General features: G+C 43.4%; 1 protein-coding gene across 4 annotated transcripts in view; it reads right to left on the reverse strand.

The window, feature by feature from the left end:
* Positions 1–20,431, reverse strand: part of IKZF1 (IKAROS family zinc finger 1) — a 519,714-nt gene that overhangs the window by 78,966 nt on the left and 420,317 nt on the right. The gene's annotated exons all lie outside the window — the stretch shown is intronic.

Below are 20,431 nucleotides of genomic sequence, written 5' to 3' on the forward strand. Positions count from 1 at the left end.
TCGGCGGTATTGCTTGGGGGTGACCGCATACCGGGGCAGGAGGATTTCGTTAATAAAGGGATAGTTTCTGATCTGCTCTTCTGGTTCAGCCCGGTAAATATCCGCTGCCTTCCCCACTAGTTTGCTGGCCAGGATGGTGACCCAGTCGCTGGGGTCCACGTCTTGGAGTAGGCACTGGCGCTCAAAGTCATTGATGCCTTCTTCTGCTTCCTTGAAGTCTTTGAAGGCATTGTATGGTAGCTTGTGGGCCAGGGTGGTTGTGCTTCCCGGCGCCCTCTGCTCCCTTCTTCCTTCATCTGGGTTCATGGAGGTCGTCCACTGTTTATTGGCAAGGACATAGGCTTGCACCTCCAAAAAGGTCCTGCTGACACTCTCCTCTAAGGGTGGCTCTCGGTAATATGCCAGGCACCGTTCCACCTCCGTGCGCACTTCCTCCTTATCTCCAGCCCCTGGCTGGGGTTCGTTGCCTCACTGCGTGCCTGGTCGTCCTCCATGAGTGCAGCAGTCAATTCGGACTTGTTACGCCCACCTCTGGCTCCACACAAGTCCTGCAGTGTAGGTCGCTTTAGAGCACTGTAGTCCATGGGTCTGTTGGCAGGGACATGGGATCCCGCCGCTTGCCACCAATTGAAGCGGGACTTTGGTTTTCCCCTTTGATTAGAATAGGTCAGACCCATTTCCCCAGTAACCGGATGGGACACAGTTCCAAGAAACAACGTTTGACAACCTTTATTTGGGTACACAGCTTTGCCTCCTGTTGCCTCCTACTCCGCTTCTTCCTCTTCCTCCTTTACCACCTCCTCATCCGGTCAGCGTAACACCTTCACCACCAACTTCAGCACAGCCAGGGGGAAACGACAGCAGGCTGTTTTTAAACTCATATGTTTGGGGGAAAAACCCCACACCGCGCAGGAGCTGTGGATGGGCATGGAACAACAAACCGATGAGTGGTTGTTGCCACTGAGCCTCAAGCCCGGCCTGGTGGTGTGCAATAATGGGGGAAATCTCCTAGCAGCTCTATCAGATATATCAGAGCTGCTGCAGAAAGTGCGGGCTGTCTGTGCGTGCTTTTTGCGTTATCACCCTGCTGCTGCTCGCCTGTCTGCGCTGCAGCGTAACTTCGGCCTTCCCGCTCACCGCCTCATGAGACTATGCGAGCATAGGACTGATATACTTGCAGATACTTGCAGAGCTTCTGGAACAAAAAATACACGGCTCTGTAATACAAATAATACAACACCTAGTGCAATATGTTTGTACAGTGCAGAATTAATAATAAATAAATAAGTATCTCACTCACAATGGTGGAGTGGTTGAAGTACCACCCCAAACTATCAGGCTCCAAGGAGGATCAGCCCCCAGTGATCGTGGGATCCACTCAGTGTAGAAAGAACTTCCGGATTGTTCAGATGCAATGCATTTCTCCCCACCCACGGGGCTTTTTCAAGCTTTTTTCATGCTTGAAAAAGCCCCGTGGGTGGGGAGAAATGCATTGCATCTGAACAATCCGGAAGTTTTTGCACCTACACCGTGTATCCATGAGGATTGAGCTGCGAGGAAGACACTCTGATTATAGACCTTCTCTCTCTTTCTCGGACTATCGGTAGCAGGTTGCAGGAGACTGGTGTTTTATATTTTTATGCATTGGTAATAAAGAAATTCTTGGTTTACACATATCCGGACTGGCCCACGTTCTTTCTACACTGAGTGGATCCCACGATCACTGGGGGCTGATCCTCCCTGGAGCCTGATAGTTTGGGGTGGTACTTCAACCACTCCACCATTGTGAGTGAGATACTTATTTATTTATTATTAATTCTGCACTGTACAAACATATTGCACTAGGTGTTGTATTATTTGTATTACAGAGCCGTGTATTTTTTGTTCCAGAAGTTCTGCAAGTATATCAGTCCTTTTTTTAATTTATATTGGATATCCCTTGTCTGCACATATATGCACTTTGGCACTTCACATATTTTGTAAATCTCTTAAAGCACTATAGCACTTTGGTATTATTGCATTTTAATCAAACGTGTTATATGCCCTTCAGATTTTTTAAGTGTGATAAACACTGTATTTTATTTATTGTAAGCGCACTCACCATTCCTTATTATCTATTTAGCACTTAGGAGATCTCACCAGGACTCCCAGTGAGTTGCAGCTATTTGTTTCTATTTATATTGTGTATGCTCGCTATACATATATATTTTCCTCCTTTTGCGCCATTTAACCTTCTGTCGATATATATATTTTTTATATGTCCCAATATTTGGGGGGCTATCCCAATAAAAAAAATATATATATATATATTTATATATAAAAAACAGTGTTGGCTACCTCCTCCTCCTCCACCGCTGCTTCCACCTACACCGCCACGGTCACCGCCTCCTCAACCTATGGGTCACTTAGTATAAACTATGTACACAATAGCAGAGGCTTGTGAAGGCCTTTTCTCCATGCATCAGGGGTTGAGCTCACTTTGAACAATGAAAGAGAATACCCTGCACTCCAACCATCTCTCAAATTGATAATTCTGGTGATCCTCCTGACAGCGATGCTTTAGATTTTGACTTATGTTCTTCCAAAGCTAAAATCGAAGATTATATCTAGTGCTATTTTATGGCTCAGCTGTATTTTTAATTTTTATGTTATTTTAAGTGATTTCCCTATCCACCTTTGTTTGCAGGGCACCTACGCTTACCCCCATTTTACTTCCTTTTGCAGCCCTCTAGCCCTTTCCAGGACTTTTTTAGAGGCATTTTTGTGCCCAAAAGTTCGGGTCCCTATTGACTTCAATGGGGTTCGGGGTCAAGTTTGATCACGAACCCGTACTTTTTTTCAAAGTTCGGCCGAACCAGCCGGACCGGAACATCCAGGTGTCCGCCCAACGCTACTCATGATATTAAATGTATGCTTACTAATGCAAGGAGTACAAACGTAAAAACAGAAGGTAATAGGTTGCACCACACAAATAATATGGTACAATAAAAAACAGTAAAAAACAATGAGTACTTACATAAAATGTATAAAGGAGAACAGAGTCTTGAGTAAAATAATATGGATAAAAAAAAGAATAGTCCAAGTTGATTGAATAAATATATTGGTTCTTATGGGTTCTGAGATAATCCAATGTCCAGATGACGTAGAGGCATGTAAATGAGAGAAAAATCCAATAGTGTAAGACTGTTGTTTGCTATAACATATTATTTGTGTGGCGCAACCTATTAACTTCTGCAAGTTTGTACTCCTTTTGATGGTCTGTGAGGGAACATCATACTCCTTGGTTGCAGCCTTTTACCATTTTACTATCCCAGATACCTACTGGTCACTAAGCGCTGAATCCAACAACTCTCTCTTACTAATGCAAGGAGCCTATATAACAAAATGGGGGAACTAGAGGCAATAGCATATACTAAACAATATGATATAATAGGCATAACAAACATGGATGAGACACATTACTGGGCAGTTAAGTTAAATGGATACACATTATTTAGGAAGGATAGGAAAAACAACAAGGTGGGGTATGTTAACCATGAGTTGAAGTCAAATCATAGGCATGTGGAGTGTGACGAGCAAAATGTGGAAGCTTTATAGGTAGATATCTGCCTGGGGCAAACAAAGAGAATCAATTAATGGTTGGGATATGTTATACATCACCTAATGTAAATATTAATTAGGAAGAACCGCTGTTAGAGCAAATTGCGAAAGCTGCAAATCGGGGTAACACGTTAATTATTGGAGATTTTAATTACTTGGACATAAATTGGGAGAGAGGGACTAGTACTTCAGCAAGGGGAATCAGGTTTTTAAAAGTGATAAATGACAACTTCATGTCACAACTGGTACAAGCACCAACTAGAAAGGATGCTTGCCTGGATCTCGTTATAACAAACAATGTTGATCTTTTGACCAAAATTCAAGTAGGGGAGCATTTGGGAAATAGTGATCACAATAGGGTAATCTTTAAAATATGTAAATTATAGGATATTTAGGGATTTTGCTAGTGTACCTAAAATAGAGGATAAAACATAGTGCAAATATTGTTTTGTACTCAAAGTAATATACTAGTTTATATGTACTCACAAATTCCAAATTGGTGAAGCGTTTTATGGGTGCCTCCCCATGATGTAGATGGGGGGTATATAAGGTATCCTTCCTCGAGTGATAGCCGATGGGGTATCAGGGTCAGCGAGATGATCCAACAGACTCCAACCAGATGAATACTTCAAAGGCAATTTATTCATTCATAAAATCAGGAGGTGTACAAAATAGAAAAATAAAAACAAATATAAGAAGGTCACCGGTCCTACGCGTTTCGTCCTTGTGCAAAAGGACGTTCCTCAGGGACATCTTTCAATAAAAACAACAATAATTAAATGTACGATAGCTAACAAGGCATCCTAAAACGCTACCAAATAAAAAGTCTTATATAGGGCTAATCCCTTCAAGTCATTGGTGGAATAGTGGGTGTCTTCCCTCTTCTGAACTTCTATTCGTCGCCCGGTATCTTCCTCCAGGTGTAACTCCTTCACCGAAGATTTCAAATCTTTTCCGCATTGCTTTGTGCCACTTCTGCATACGTCACGCGCTACGTTCTTATCACGTGACTCGTATGCGTTCCACCCTCGAAAAAAACATGGCCGTGCGTTCCATCACAATCATAAAGAATACACCCTGGAATCCACTATTATTACACACAGTGGTGATACCCGGGAATCTAAACGAGAGGGCTATTAGATATAACATACAAAAACAACAATCATAATGATAATAGTAATATATCCTCTATATATCTAACCAAATAAATAAATTGAAATTAAAATTGAATTTCCTATCCAAGTTTGCATTCAATGTAATCATACATCAACACAATATACATCACAAGCTATTATCTCTTGCAACATTAGTGGTTTAATATTTATAATCTCTTTTTCTTATTTTAAATGATATTTAATAAATTTGTGACATAAATGTGAATATATAAACTTTAAAGTGACATTATCCTTAATTACACATCCATATTGTGTCTAACATAATTAATTGCTATTAACCAATCAAATGACTTTCCAATTAAATTCTCAAAGTTATTATCCATGTGGGGGGGGGGGGGGGGGGAGTCATATATCTCTCTTAAACTAATCAATCCAGAAAGCAGACTATATCCATATCTACATTTAACCCCCTTGGAGTGAGGGTACCCAATCTGTGAATCCAATATGACTCTCTCTGAGCCAATCGTTTCTCTTTGTTTCCCCCTCTCCAATGTGATCGAATTTGTTCTACCCCTATGCAACGTAGCCCTTTCCGAAAAAAAGTGTGGGCAACTGTTGCAATGGAGGGGGACCGAGTGGGTATCAAGTTTCTCCTTAATGTTATTAATATGTTCAAGGAACCTCACTTTCAAACACCTCTTCGTTTGTCCAACATACTGGCTGCCGCACGGACACTGGAGCAAATACACCACAAAGTCCGAGCGGTAGCTTATCTCTGACTTAATAAAAAACTGTCTCCCAGTAGTGGAGCTAGTATATGATGTAGCTTTATCAGTATTGACTTGTGAACATGTTTTTCGCCCCCAGTTATGCCAATATATACATGCGCAGATGGGAAGACCTCTGCGTGTGGTCAGGGCATGACTGGGTGGAGAACCTGGTCCTATGGCGGCGATATATAGATGATGTCATCATAATTTGGAAGGGGTCAGATTCGGAATTCATGACCTTTGTTAGTTATTTAAATTCAAATGAGTATAATATGAAACTTTCTCCAACATGGGACCGTAGGGAAATCAATTTCTTGGATCTGACTTTATTTTGTGAAGGTAGTGAGATTAAAACTAAATATTTTTTTAAACCAACTGACGGAAACAGCTATGTTTATAAACATAGCTGTCACCATCAACCTTGGTTGAAGGGGATTACAAAGGGACAACTTACCCGAGTTAGGAATAACTGTTCCCACATTAAAGATTTTCACATGCAGGCCCAACATGTAGCTGACAAACTTGTTAAAAAAAGGCTATAATCAGAAAAGGATTGAAAGGGAAATTCATACGATGTCCAAAAAAAATAGGAATGAGTTTTTGATGGATCACCCCAGTGATAGAAAGAAAGGGGGACATTTTAAACAAGCTTTCTTTACACAATACAACATTGATCATCACAAAATTAGGAGGAGTTTATGCAAATACTGGCCAATATTGTTGGAGGACCCCATTCCGGGGGAACATTTGCCAAAGAAACCAAAGATCATTTATAGGAAAAAACAAAATCTTAAAAATGTATTAGCACCAAGTTACGCTTTAAAAAGTGGATCTAAGAATAAAAAGGGTGCAAAAGGTTTCAAGGGATGTAAAAACTGTAAAGCATGTTCACAAGTGAATACTGATAAAGCTACATCATATACCAGCTCCACTACTGGGAGACAGTTTTTTATTAAGTCAGAGATAAGCTGCCGCTCAGACTTTGTGGTGTATTTGCTCCAGTGTCCGTGCGGCAGCCAGTATGTTGGACGTACGAAGAGGTGTTTGAAATTGAGGTTCCTTGAACATATTAATAACATTAAGAAGAAACTTGATACCCACTCGGTCCCCCTCCATTGCAACAGTTGCCCACATTTTTTTCTGAAAGGGCTACGTTGCATAAGGGTAGAACAAATTCAATCACATTGGAGAGGGGGAAACAAAGAGAAACGATTGGCTCAGAGAGAGTCATATTGGATTCACAGATTGGGTACCCTCACTCCAAGGGGGTTAAATGTAGATATGGATATAGTCTGCTTTCTGGATTGATTCGTTTAAGAGAGATATATGACTTCCCCCCCCCCCCCCCCCCACATGGGTAATAACTTTGAGAATTTAATTGGAAAGTCATTTGATTGGTTAATAGCAATTAATTATGTTAGACACAATATGGATGTGTAATTAAGGATAATGTCACTTTAAAGTTTATATATTCCCATTTATGTGACAAATTTATTAAATATTATTTAAAATAAGAAAAAGAGGTTATATATTTTAAATCACTAATGTTGCAAAAGCTAATTGTGATGTATATTGTGTTGACTTATGATTACATTGAATTCAAACTTGGATAGGAAGTTGTTGCATTCAATTTTAATTTTGATTTATTTATTTGGTTAGATATAGAGGATATATTACTATTATCATTATGATTGTTGTTTTTGTATGTTATATCTAATAGCCCTCTCGTTTAGATTCCCGGGTATCACCACTGTGTGTAATAGTGAATTCCAGGGTGTATTCTTTATGATTATGATGGAATGCACGACCGTGTTTTTTTCGAGGGTGGAACACATACCGGTCACGTGATAAGAGCGTAGCATGTGACGTATGCGGAAGTGGCATACACAAAATCTTCGGTGAAGGAGTTGCAGCTGGAGGAAGATACCGGGCGACGAATAGAAGTTCAGAAGAGGAAAGACACCCACTATTCCACCAATGACTTGAAGGTATTAGCCCTATATAAGACGAAACGCGTAGGACCGGTGACCTTCTTATATTTGTTTTTATTTTTCTATTTTGTACACCTCCTGATTTTATGAATGAATAAATTGCCTTTGAAGTATTCATCTGGTTGGAGTCTGTTGGATCATCTCGCTGACCCGGATACCCCATCGGCTATCACTCGAGGAGGGACCTTATATACACCCCATCTACATCATGGGGAGGCACCCATAAAACGCTTCACCAATTTGGAATTTGTGAGTGCATATAAACTAGTATATTATTTTGAGTACAAAACAATATTTGCACTATGTTTTATTCTCTATTTTAGGTACACCAGCAAAATCCCTAAATATCCTATCATTTAAATAGTTCTCTCATATGGTTATCAGCTGGGAAATAACCTTGGGAAGCTGTGTACCTATAAGTTAAGTTTATTTTTGTTTACACAGATCACTTTGTTCATGGGTGGTTGTGTGTATTCGCACTTTTTAATCTTTAAAATAAACTCAAAAAAAGCAAAAGCATGTGGAGTATACTAAGACGTATAATTTTATAAAAGCCAATTTCAATAAGATTAGGGCAGCTTACAACATATTGACTGGCATAAACTCCTTAGTGAAAAAAAAACCGAGGATAAATGGAAACTCTTCAAACAAATATTAGAAAAAGTAAATTTCTCAGTATGTACCATTGGGTAATAAATATAACAAACAAATTGAAAGCAATGTGGCTTAGCAGAGAAGTAGAACAAGAGATTAAAAATAAGAAAAGAGAATTTAAAGCATTTAAATAGAGGTATACATTCTCGGGATGAAAATATAATTTTGCCTCTTTATAAATAGCTGGTAAGACCACACCTTGAATATGCTGTGCAATTTTGGGCACCTGTTCTGAAGAAGGATATCATGGCAGTAGAAAAAGTGCAAATTGATATTTATTGATATTGATAATTGAATGGAGCATTTTAGTTACGAAGAAAGGTTAATACATTTAAATCTCTATAGTTTGGAAAAACAGTGCCTCAGAGGGGATATGATAACATTATACAAATATATTCGGGGCCAGTACAAACCATTATCTGGAAATCTATTCATGAACAGGGCTATATATAGGACACAAGGTCACACATTTAGGCTGGAAGAAAGGAGATTTCATCTAAGGCAATGAAAATATTTTTTTTTACAGTAAGGGCAATAGGGATATGGAATTTGGGGGGCGGAGCCAAGCTATCAAGCTGAACGGTCGCATGAAAACCGCGCTCCGTGACCAGCAATCTGTCTACCGCATTTAAAACCCCCAAAACAGAGGGAAACCGGACCCCCAGGCTACCCAGGCCGACCCAGCTGGCACGGCCCCATTTGTACCACGGAGAATCCAATTACAAAACAGCCACTACCTAAACTCAGGTCAAGGACTCCTTAAGAGAGCCTTATGCCAACCTCTTAATCCTACCTATGTAGGACTCAGCCAGGCCGTGTTTAATTGTTTTCTTGTTTGACTGTTTGACTGTTTAATGTTTGACGGTATCTCCTAACTTCCAACCTTTAGGGTACCAGGTTAGACCAGACACCTCCGGCCTACCTCCCACCCATGCCAGGCCATATTGGGTCAAATGCACAATAAGCTATACCCAACTACAATCAATGGATTCCCCAGATGATCACTATGCAACCCATGCGGCCCATACTTCCCCCCATACCACACACACTGCTGCTACCAGATACACCCACACCACATAATCACTTGCCCGGTGCGAGACGTGAGTTACGGCACACTGTTCGGACAGACGAACACAACACCACGGGCAAATAGCTAAGTTGCGGGCAGACACCCTCAAGTCAGGAACACCACCGCCTGCAGGCAACCGCCTAACACTTCTGGTCACAGAAGTTAGTCCCCTGACAGCCCACCGGGCAGAATACAGATACCACAGCCCACATACGGACCAAGGTGCTGCCCGAGACACCGGGTAGACACCCATGCTAACCACCCTGAGAGTGCCTGGGACAACACACTCGACCAACAACATGCCCACACATCAAGACAACCCCACACTAGACAGCCCCACTCCATACAGCCCCAGGAACTCCAAAACAGCCTCACTAGGCGGCACCTCCATACCTACTCACCGCAGGCACGATGGGCCTCACTATTAGGTGACATGGAAGCACCTAGACGCTCAAGCAATCATAGGTTCTTACCGATTTCAGCCTAGTCACAGATATAATAGCCACCTCAAATGTACAGTACACACACAAATGAAACGACAGAATCAGACCTATATTTCTACTATAATATAAAAAATGTGCTGTTTTTATATGCCATGCTGTTGATATATGTTACCTTTACCGAGTTTGTCACAGCTGTCGTGGCTGAACAAACATGCTGTTATTGCACAAAAAAAAAGAATAAAAAAAAAAGGGGGGTACTTTTATACTTGTGAGACAATGTGTAATAAAAATTACTGGGAATTTATAGCACTAACTCAAATCCTGATTATGGAATGTGTGTGTGAAAAAGCACAAATAAAATTATAACAACTATATGGGCCTGGCATTTCTGATAAAGTGACTAGACCAAACATCTCAAAATATGCCATTTGAAATACTCTGGATTGTCTGTTTTTGAAAATGGTATTCCATAATGGTCAAAAAGTATTACCCAGTCTGCCATAGTCTCTCAACGATGAGGCCCAGAAAATCACTTTGAAAAGTTTACAGATACGAAAACTAACATGGGCAAGCCCTGTAGCATTCCAAAACCCCATAAAGCCTGTACGTGGGGGTACTGTTGTACTCGAGAGACATCATTGACAAATATGAGTTTTTTAGAGTAGTAAAATATATAATGATGATATAATCAGTAACAGTGCTGTTTTTGTGTGAAAAATGCAAAAAAATAAAATATGAAAACTAACTTTTGTCAGGGTTTGTGACTAAATGGCTACTACAAAAGACTGGAATACCCCATTTTGAATACCCTTGTAACGGAACCGCTGGCACCCCGACTGGGTACCCTCCGCTGACGGATGCTCCTAGTGCTTTCCGAGGTCTCCAAGCACTCTGCCTGACACCATAACCACTGCAGACCCCACGAACCGCCGCAGCTTGGTTGGGGTCTCGCCGACTCCACCCACTCTGGACCCAAGACCAGGGTCCAGCTTCCAGTAGGTGGACCTCTCCGAATTCCAGAGAGCAGGAACAGGAACAAGCTCTTAGCAGAGCTCAGCGATTATACCCTGGGGAGTATAGTGATTATAGCAATCCCCAGAGTGTAGTTCTCCAATCCCCCAAACATGAGCCGAAACTTCATGAAGGTACAAGATGATCTGAGGTGCTAGCACACCCAGTCTGGCTTTTATTACAGTTGTTGCAAATACAGGACCGCCCACAGGCAGGGATAAAACAACCAATCATATCACAGTTACATCCCCCAGTTTCCCTCCCCTTATCCTGAGAGGAAACTCAATTATACATACAGTTAAACATACTTTTTACCCAATGTAACGGATCCACTGGCACCCCGACTGGGTACCTCCGTTAATGGATGCTCCTAGTGCTTCCTGAGGACTCCAAGCACTCTGGCAGACACCACAATCATCGAATCCGAGAAACCTTTTAAATTCTCCCAAGCATATGAATGCTGTAGACCATTGAATAGGAACCATATGAATAGGCTTGTACTCCTAGCAGTCAACTGGAACAGCATACAATAAATCCTTCCCCCAATAATGAGACGACACATCACTTTGAGGGTAAAACAGGAACTCTGGACTGGCTCATCCAGCCTGGCTTTTATTCACAAACAGGTACATACAGGACACTCCCAGGGGGAGGATGATATTGACCAATCACATGGATGTACCTCCCACACATTTCCTCCCCTTAGATTACCACTTAACCCAATTATACAGTACACACTTTTCCCCAATTCCTGGATGTACCCCAAAAACAGGGGGTACACCTTTAAATCCAGCATCGCTGGATAGCCCTTATTCAGGGGGACAACATATCCAAAATTCAAGTAATTCGGATGAATGGTTCGTGAGATATGGGGTTCCAAAGATTTGACCGACCGCATGGGTAAAGTATCCGAAAACAGTTCCATGCATTTTGGCCCTGCGGTCGGTCACAAACAAGGGAATGAAAACAGGCGAATTGCCTGTGTTATAGAGCCTGGAGAGGGTTTGAATGAATTCCCTTGTTTATGGGGTTCTTTCTACCGAACGGCGGGTCATTCGGTAGTTTCCATACGAATTTCTGGAAGTATGGAGGTCTCAGCGGTGTTTGCCTAGTCAAGTGTCCGATTTTAGTTCCAGACACTCGACGGCAAAACACCGCTGTTCGGTAGTTTAAGATGGCCGCCGCCACGTGTTTGTTTCCCGAATGGCGGCCACCCAGAGGACAAAGACTACATTACACTGATTGCCAATTACCCGTTTGCAACATTGTTGCAAACTGTAATTGGAGGCACACTTATTCCTGGGTGGTCTGGTTGTTCGGTAGTTTCACTCAATATAATGAATGGAGTGATTCTACCGAACAATCAGGTGAATGCTGCATACATATCACCCAGGCTAAACTTAACACATGAATACATATACAATATTACAGGCAGCACACTAGAACATGCTTCACAGTCTTAAAGGGACAGTAGTCCCAAAAGTCCCAATGTGTCCATAGATGCTGTTAAAAGGGCCAGTAGCAGCAATTTACAGTACAATATGCCCAAATATAAATCTTTAAGTGTACCAATTTTCCAGGGGCCATAGTCAGCAGGTAAGAGGCAGGCAGCCAGGCCCCTCCAATGTCCAGTGGCGAGGTGGGTTCCGCCACATTTCTCCCCTTTCCCATTTAGACTATCCAGACTCCAGACCTCCAGTCGGTCTGGGGCTCTGATAGTCGGCTGGCTGTCCTTACAGGGGGTAGTTGTCCAGATGGCCCCCTGCCACTCGTGTCCAGTTGTAAGTCCAAGGCTTGGGGAAAAAGTAACCAGGGTGTCCTCTCCCCTGGTTGAACACAGCTGTTGTTGGGGAAAAACGACTGTCTCCCCTTCCGATATTTTGTCTGGCTGTTGTGGACTAGGACCGACTGTCCCTATCCCCAGTGGTGTAGGTGCAGAGACTACGGTCCCATCTGCACGGTTGTGGGGTTTACTGTCTCCCCTTGGTGTGCTAAGCTGCCGCTGGGGAGAGGGGATGACAAACTCCTCTCCCTGAACCGTAGACTGCCGCTGGGGAGCAAGGACGGCTCCTTCAGCTCCCGGTAACTTGGGCACAGAGACCACGGTCCCATCTGTGCTGTTGTGGGGCTTACTGTCTCCCCTTGGTGAGCTGTGCTGCCGCTGGGGAGAGGGAATAACAACCTCCTCTCCCTGAACCGTAGACTGCCGCTGGGGAGCAAGGACATCTCCTTCAGCTCCCTGTAGCTTGGGCACAGAGACCACGGTCCCATCTGTGCTGGTGTGGGGCTTACTGTCTCCCCTTGGTGTGTTAGGCTGCCGCTGGGGAGGGAGGACGCTGCTCTCCTCTCCCTGCACTTTACTGATCCGCCGCTGGGGAGAGGTGGTAGCAAGCTCCTCTCCCCTACATACTTCTATACTCTGTGGAGGGAGACCGACTGTCTCTACTCCCAATACAGTGTCCTGCTGCTGGGGAAAGGAGACTGGGCTCTCTCTTCCCTGCTGGACACTCTGCTGCCGGGGAATGGAGACTGGGCTCCCAATTCCCAACAAATCACACTGCCACTGGGGAGGGAGGACGGCCCCTTCAGCTCCCTGTAACTTGGGCACAGAGACCACGGTCCCATCTGTGCTGGTGTGGGGCTTACGGTCTCCCCCTGGTACATTAAGCTGCCGCTGGGGAGAGGTGGTAACCAGCTCCTCTCCCATTAGAACACTCTGCCCATTGATGATCCGCCGCTGGGGAGAGGTGGTAACAATCTCCTCTCCCATTAGAACACTCTGCCCATTGATGATCTGCCGCTGGGGAGAGGAGGTAACAATCTCCTCTCCCATGCCTACTTTCAGTCTTTGTGGAGGGAGACCGACTGTCTCTCCTCCCAATTCAGTGTCCTGCTGCTGGGGAACGGAGACTGGGCTCTCTATTCCCAAAAAATCACGCTGCTGCTGGGGGGTAGGACCAACTACCTCTGCCCCCTGTAACTCAGCCTGCCGCTGGGGAGGGAGGACGCTGCTCTCCTCTCCCTGCACTTCACACTGCCGCTGGGGATCTGGGCCGACTGCCCAGCATCCCTGTAGGGCCGGTAGAGAGACTGCAGTCCCATCTCCACCTGCCATCTGTGGGTCTTCCCAGGACCAACCCGTGAGGCCCCTCAACATTTGTGAGTAAGGGCCACCTGCTTCCCCACCTGGCAACTCTGGCTGCTGCTGGGGATCTGGGCCGGTTGCCCAGCATCCCGGTGGAGAGACCTTGGTCCCATCTCTACCTGCCTGTTGTGGTTCCTCACAGGACCAGTCTATGAGGACCCCCACTTCGGGTTCCTCCCGCCGCCTCAGGGAAAGACGGCTAACCTCCTCGGATGCAGCCTCTACTCGGCTGCTATAACGCTCCTGCTGCTGAGCATACTTCCTCTCTTTCGCCAACCGGAATTCTCGGTCCAGCCTTGTGTTTCGCTCAGCCATGACCTGGTTCCAGATCACCCGGCGTGTCTCCATGGTTATATCATCCCCATACTCGGCCACTCGCTGCCTCACCTCGGCCAGCCAATCATCTCCAGAGCCAGAACCTTCCATACTTGTCTGCTCCCAGGGGCGCTGCACGACTGCTAGCGTTGCCCTCAATTTGTAAATCCAAACAGTGTCTCTGAGCTGCTTTACCTCACACTAGGACGCCATCCCACCGCTTGCCACCAATGTAACGGATCCACTGGCACCCCGACTGGGTACCTCCGTTAATGGATGCTCCTAGTGCTTCCTGAGGACTCCAAGCACTCTGGCAGACACCACAATCATCGAATCCGAGAAACCTTTTAAATTCTCCCAAGCATATGAATGCTGTAGACCATTGAATAGGAACCATATGAATAGGCTTGTACTCCTAGCAGTCAACTGGAACAGCATACAATAAATCCTTCCCCCAATAATGAGACGACACATCACTTTGAGGGTAAAACAGGAACTCTGGACTGGCTCATCCAGCCTGGCTTTTATTCACAAACAGGTACATACAGGACACTCCCAGGGGGAGGATGATATTGACCAATCACATGGATGTACCTCCCACACATTTCCTCCCCTTAGATTACCACTTAACCCAATTATACAGTACACACTTTTCCCCAATTCCTGGATGTACCCCAAAAACAGGGGGTACACCTTTAAATCCAGCATCGCTGGATAGCCCTTATTCAGGGGGACAACATATCCAAAATTCAAGTAATTCGGATGAATGGTTCGTGAGATATGGGGTTCCAAAGATTTGACCGACCGCATGGGTAAAGTATCCGAAAACAGTTCCATGCATTTTGGCCCTGCGGTCGGTCACAAACAAGGGAATGAAAACAGGCGAATTGCCTGTGTTATAGAGCCTGGAGAGGGTTTGAATGAATTCCCTTGTTTATGGGGTTCTTTCTACCGAACGGCGGGTCATTCGGTAGTTTCCATACGAATTTCTGGAAGTATGGAGGTCTCAGCGGTGTTTGCCTAGTCAAGTGTCCGATTTTAGTTCCAGACACTCGACGGCAAAACACCGCTGTTCGGTAGTTTAAGATGGCCGCCGCCACGTGTTTGTTTCCCGAATGGCGGCCACCCAGAGGACAAAGACTACATTACACTGATTGCCAATTACCCGTTTGCAACATTGTTGCAAACTGTAATTGGAGGCACACTTATTCCTGGGTGGTCTGGTTGTTCGGTAGTTTCACTCAATATAATGAATGGAGTGATTCTACCGAACAATCAGGTGAATGCTGCATACATATCACCCAGGCTAAACTTAACACATGAATACATATACAATATTACAGGCAGCACACTAGAACATGCTTCACAGTCTTAAAGGGACAGTAGTCCCAAAAGTCCCAATGTGTCCATAGATGCTGTTAAAAGGGCCAGTAGCAGCAATTTACAGTACAATATGCCCAAATATAAATCTTTAAGTGTACCAATTTTCCAGGGGCCATAGTCAGCAGGTAAGAGGCAGGCAGCCAGGCCCCTCCAATGTCCAGTGGCGAGGTGGGTTCCGCCACACCCAACTTTCATAACTCTAAAACCATACATCTAATCTCCATAAATTACATAATTACAAATCCATAATTACATATTCAGAATCAATCCATTCAGGGGGACAACATATTAAAAAAATGACACGAATCAGACCAGTGGTTTAAAAGTTAAGGGAAAGTCCTTTGTTACCAAATGAAGCATTTTTTTTTCCCAAAACAAGTTCCACAGAGTCTCTATCCTGGAGATAATTGGGAAGTAATCCAATTATCTCCAAGGACAGAGGCCAAAATCCATTAGCCACATGGCAGACAAAGGACAATAAAAGACGTAAAAATACATACTGTTACATTTATCACATAGAACCTACACATTTACAATTTACCTAACACATAATAGCATACATAATATTGAAGACAGCCTGAATGCAATCTGCTACACAGTCTTAAAGGGACATTGTTCCTAAAAGTCATAATATGTCCACGGATGGTTTTTAAAGGGCCAGCAGCAGCACCATACAAACCCAATATGCCCAAATGTTGCACCTGAAAGGCCAAATCTCCCAGGGACCATAGTCAACAGGTAAGAGGCTGGCAATCAGGCTCCTCCAACAGCCAGGGGCAAAGGGCAGCTTGTCACCAATAAACCTAGTGACAAAAGGCATTTCGTCACAACCCTGGCTTATCTACTTTTGCAAATGGCATGCCATTATGGGGGTAATTCTCATTTTTGGGCTGCAATACTGACTCAAAGGCAATATAGGCCCAGTAAACCCATCTGGCGAATTTCAATGTGTAAAAACTGAAATGGGTATGCCCTATATTTGACCCTGTTACTTTCCAAAATCCCATAAAACCTGTACATGCAGGTATTGCTTTACTTGTGAGCCATCGCTGAACACAAATATGAGTGTTTAAGAGAATTCAAATGTATAATGATATAATTAAAGTGCAGTTATTATGTGAAAAATGCAAAGAAATATGTACACTAACGTTGGCCAAGGTTTGTGACTAAGTGTCTACTACAAAAGACTGGGCAAATTCCATTTTGAATACCCAAAGTAGAGTAGTCTACTTTTGCAAAATGCATCCATACGGTCTCAAAGGCAACATAGGCCCCGCCAACCCATCTGGCAAATTTCAATGTGTGAAAACTGAAAATGGAAAAGCCCTATATTTAACCCTGTAACTTTATAAAACAAATACAATCTGTAAATGGGGGATGTGGCAGGGGGTGGGAGAGATTGCTCAACACAAACAAGTGTTTTTTATTGCAGTGCAAACTGAACTTAGAAAATAACATTTCATATTTTTTTAGATTTTATTAATTTTAAATTAAATTTCATATGTAAATATTTGATGTGAAATGAAAGTCCTGTTTCATTTGAACAAAATAATATATAATAAGTGGGGATACACTTAATATGAAAGAGGTGAATTATGGTTGAACAGACATATAGCTCAAACTCTCAGTTTTGTTTTGATCAATAGCATTGCCTCCATCCTTAGGGTTTACTTTATTAACCCTTTAAGACCGGAGGGCGTACAATTACGTCCTTTTTTAAGCGTCTCTAAACGCCGCCGGGCGTAATTGTACGCCCTCTGTTTTTTTTTTACTTACTCGGCGAATGCGGTTGGGGGGACTCCTAGGGAGCCCCCCGCGGCACGTCCGCCCTCCAGGAGCCCTCCCGGCCATGTGAGAGTGAGGTCCTTGCGAGGACCTCACAATCACATGGCCGGTATAGCTGGCTCAGGCATTGCCATCAGGGGGACTGCCTGTAATGACAGGTAGTCCCCCTGCTGGTTGAAATCAAATAAAAAAAAGTTAAAACAGTGTAAAAAAAAAATGATATACTTAGATCATATATATATATATATATATATTTATTATATATATATGATCTAAGTATATATATGCACATATACATACACACACATACACTGTCTAGGTGTATTTTACTATTAATATATATATAATTATATATATATATTAATTTCAAATTACACGTAGACTGATACTGATTAAATATATATATAATTATTGTTATATATATATTTATATATAATGAAAAAAATATGTAAATACGTAAAAAAATTTAATTCAAAAATTATTAAAAATAAATAATTAAAAAATATATAGATGTGTGTTATTTCGTTCTAACTGTATTGTAATATTAATATATATATATATTTATATCAAAATACACGTAGAACGAAATAATATACATATCTATATAAATATATACGTATATATCACTATATATATATACCTATATGTAAATAATATATAAAAAAAAGATATATATGTATATATATACACATATGTATATATATATATATATATATATATATATATATATATATATATATATAGATATATATACATATATTAATTCTACACATATATTTATGTAATATTTTTACATAATTAGTGTAGCGGAACGCAGTAAGCCTGTCCTGCAAAATGCCTGTGTGACTATATTCGTTATAATTTTGCCTGTGTTGAATTGCTATTCGTCTATTTAAAGTGTGAATTGTATGTTATTCGGTAGTTTCCATCCGTACTATATGCTTATGGAAACTACCGAATGGAGGGACCACCCCGGAGAGAAGTGTGCCAGCAATTAAGGTTCACATTCTTTCCAAACCGCAAGTTAACCGGCTCATTAACATTGTATCTGGGTGGCCGCCATTCGGCATGCGTACACGTGGCGGCGGCGGCCATCTTACGCATGAAAATCTCAGCGGTGTTTGGTCGTCGAGTGTCTGGAACTCAAATCGGACACTCAAACAACCAAACACCGCTGAGACCTCCAGAGCTCCGTAACTGCCGAACGGAGAGACCTAACGAATCCCCATTCGGTAGTAACAAAGTACCGAATGAGGGAATCACTCTCTAGGTGAATTAAAGTATGGATGGCAATTATAAATGTCTGTTTTAACTGCCGAACGGAGACCGACCGCAGGGCCCATTCTCATGGAACCCTTTTCGGATACCAACTCGTGTGCGGTCGGTCAAACTTCACCTTCCTGTAACTACCGAACCACTGGTCCGATCTGGGTGAATTTTGGATATTATATTCACCCAGATCAGGGCTACCTAGCAGTACCCTAATATTAAGGATATGTGATGGTTTAGGGGTACATCCAAGTTTGGGGTAAAGTACTGTACAAGTTAAGGGGATTATGACTCACTCTGAGGGGAGGATATGTGTGGGAGGTAACAAGCACTGTATTGGTTACTGTCATAATTACTGTAGTTCCCTCCCTTGCATGGGAGCAGGCTTTATAAGAAACCTTGGAATAAACGATTGTCAGTTCTACTCCTGAAACTGTGTGTCGTCCAGTTATTGGGAGTGCTGTGGGGATATTGCTGCACCTTTTTACCTGCTGGAAACTCTGCTGTGGATTTACTAATGACTTGTTCCTGAGCCTTCCTGGGATCTAAAGTGGAGAATAGCTGTGAGAAATCAGCTCTCCGCTACATTGGTTGGCAGCGCTGGGATCCAGACTCACAGAGGAACAAGGATTAATGGAGATTGACCTTTCTACGCTAAAGAGAACCACATTGAAAGACCTTCTGGAAGCGAAAGGTGTTTCTGCCAGCAGCAAATCCAAAGCAACGCTTATCACCGAAGTAATGGCAGAGTACAGAGCAGAAGAGGTCCAGGCCACGGAACAAAGACCTGAAACAGAACAGGAGGAGTTCCAAAGGCATTTACAATTCAGACTGGCCTTTTATGGGGAAAACCCACCAACAGAGATCATCTCTAAAACAATGACAGAGGTGCAGGAGTTTGTGATGAGAAACAGGAGACCACAAACACCGGAAAGAAGTGCAGCAGGAGCTGTGACACAAGAGGGTAAGCCCAAAATTCCCTATCAAGCTTTTAAAACGTATGTGGAAGCAGAGGAGGATATAGATGCCTTCCTCCAAGACTTTGAGAGACTGTGTACGCTGCATAACATACCAAGGGAAGAGTGGGTACCCATATTAGCAGGACGGCTGTCAGGAAGGGCAGCTGAAGCTTACCGCACTGTACCTGATGTTGAAATTAGGAACTATAGCCGGGTAAAAGAGATTATCCTGGCCCGGTATGCAATAACACCAGAGGCATACCGGAGGCGCTTCAGGGAATTGAAAAAGGCGGACAAAGATTCGCACGCAGAGTGGGCTTGCCGACTAGAAAGGGCAGCTCTTGGGTGGATGCAGTCGAGTAAAGCGCGGTCCATGGAGGACTTGTTACAAATGCTGCTGTTGGAGCAGTTTTATGAGGGGATATCCTCAGAACTACAGGAATGGGTGAGGGATCGTAACCCCACCACCCTCACCGAGGCTGCCAAAAAGGCAGATGATTTTATGGATGCTCGCAGACAAACCAAGGCAGTGAGTACCAAACCTGCCTTGCGGCCACTAGGGGGGAATTCCTTCTCTCCTAACCCTCAACCCCCACCAAGACAACTTCCTCCACCAGCACCAGCAGCAGCGCAGCAGAGATACCGCACACCTGCTTCTGTGCAATGCCACCGATGCCAGAAGTGGGGACATTTCCAACGAGATTGTCCGCAGTCTAGAGACCGCACCACCTGGATCCGACCAGGGCCTCCACCACCACCACCGATAGCAGCAGCGCATCACTACCAGGACGAGGTACCACTTCCCTACAGCTCTGCCGTTCCAGTCACGACTGTGGAACAGTGGGAAGTGCTACATGAGGCCAACCCCTTACAAGCACAGGCGGATAATCGACAGCACCATAGGCAGACCGTGTATCTGGAA

This window comes from Pelobates fuscus, chromosome 4 (genome assembly GCF_036172605.1).
Source record: "Pelobates fuscus isolate aPelFus1 chromosome 4, aPelFus1.pri, whole genome shotgun sequence".
In the NCBI taxonomy this organism is placed as follows: domain Eukaryota; kingdom Metazoa; phylum Chordata; class Amphibia; order Anura; family Pelobatidae; genus Pelobates; species Pelobates fuscus.